Below are 2171 nucleotides of genomic sequence, written 5' to 3' on the forward strand. Positions count from 1 at the left end.
AAAAATAACATACATGCATACATATAAATTTAAAATGTGGTAAAATACAAATATGAGGTATGGGTGCAAAATATAACATGTGCATTGGTGGCTTACACACTGGATAAAATCAAAAAAGTTGCTAATCAATTAAAAAATGCAATAAAGAAGTTAGCGTCTTTGTAACTTATATTAATAACAACTAAATTATACTAAAATCAATAAATTTTACAACTAGACAATTCCATAATTTCGGAGAAAAAAAAATATTATCATATATATCGATTTAAAGTCTAAAGCACTTCGCTATCAAACACTTAAGAAAATCAAGAAATCAAATTTAATTAACTAACCCAATCTCGTAAGGACGCAACTGAAATAAAAATTACAGAACTGTATTTATATAAAAAAATACATCTTGATACATGGAAGACGTGTACTAAATTTTATAAAGATATTTAAAATAGTATCAGTGTTATTATAAAAAAAACTGATTTTCCTGAAAACTTTACCGCTCTGTATACAAATGGGAGGCAACATTACTTCTGATACTGTTAAATAATATGATAATTAAGAAATATATAAAAAAATTGTGTACAAATACATTAAACAGAGAATACAAAATTATATACATATATATAAAATTAAGCGTAAGTACCATAATAAGGATAATACCTTATTGTTTACGAATACAGTGTGAGCTTACAAGACTCACAGTTACGAACAAAATAAAATGAAATATTCATGAAATATAACACACACCCTATTAGCTTCACGGCTTATACAATCGAATAAATCACATAATATTTCTCTCACCTACATACTTGACTTAAAACTCAAAAAGTACTCACCAATATCTTAAACCTAACAGATTTTAATCAATTTTCAACACTTTTAACACTTCGAAGCGTATTTTAACATTATGGATCATTTTATTTAGGACCTCTACCTCATTTCGGCCTTTGAACGACCTTGCCCTATTCCATATTCCTATAACGCCGGCTAAACTATCGACGTGTTGACAGGCAGGTTATCGAACCGATGCGGCTCTAGCATGTCGTTTTTTCAAAGATGGGTCCCATATAAACGCGGCCAGAAGTATTTTCAATACTAAAAATATTGACTCAAAACTGACAACTAAAGAGACAGCTTTATTTATTTGTCAAATTACATAGAAACCAACGCCAGCCCAGCACACTATTTTTTCTACTCGTAATAAATTCCTTAAAATAATAATTTCTGAATATTAATAAAATTGCATTGTCGTCTTCCGAAATTAATTCACACGCGATTTCATCGTTCGTGAATTAATCTTTTCGGTCGTTGTACTCGTATAAACAATAACTATTTTTCTGATCATAAATAAGACAAAATAACAGTTCAGCAAATATATTTATTTAAAATTTAAAACAACGTGGCTTAAATATTTCTTATTTTATTATTACTATAGCTTTACCTTCTTTACATTAAGTTGATTACCTCACAAAATTTGTTTACTATCTTAAGCACTACATCTGCTTTACGTTGTTGGGTAAAGCGCCCCTAGATAACTCGGGAAAGAAACGTTCCCCTCATCAGAAAAACCGCCCTAGGAGCTCTGGAAATGTGAGAAGATCACAATCTCTAATTACACCTTTAAATGGGTTGGGGTAATGAAAGATGAAGGGAGGTAAACAAGGAATGGATTTGTTATCTCTGGAAGATATTGCGGTCTGTTAGAATTGTGTAGATGAGAAAAAAAATAAAAAAAATGAATAGAAAAACTTAATGTTTTTAGTTTTAACAAAAAAACATGCATACAAATGAATATTTTTGTTAATTACTTATTATTTTAAAGAAGCGGTACAGAATAGTTTGGTTTTGAAGTGGCACTACGGGTTATATATTTACGTATATCCAGCACTATTTCTGGATCAAGTTTGGATTCCGATGATTGATGCCTTGCTAGTTTTTCGGCTTATTCATTGCCTTGGATGTCGCTATGGTCCCGCACCCAGAATAATTTAATGCTGTTCTTTTCTGCCAAAGTTTCAAGTTCATCCAGGCATTCCAGATGAGTCCTTGGGATTATAAGCTCCTTAAGTGCCGCCTGACTTTATGAGTAGGCTCGTCTATTCTTTTCTTTCGTGCATTGTAGAATGGCGAAGATTTCTGAATGGAATACAGTTGAGTATTTACCAGAGAAATAGAAG

The sequence above is a fragment of the Sitophilus oryzae genome, unplaced genomic scaffold (genome assembly GCF_002938485.1).
Source record: "Sitophilus oryzae breed Bouriz unplaced genomic scaffold, Soryzae_2.0 scaffold_1507_pilon_pilon, whole genome shotgun sequence".
NCBI classification, from domain to species: domain Eukaryota; kingdom Metazoa; phylum Arthropoda; class Insecta; order Coleoptera; family Curculionidae; genus Sitophilus; species Sitophilus oryzae.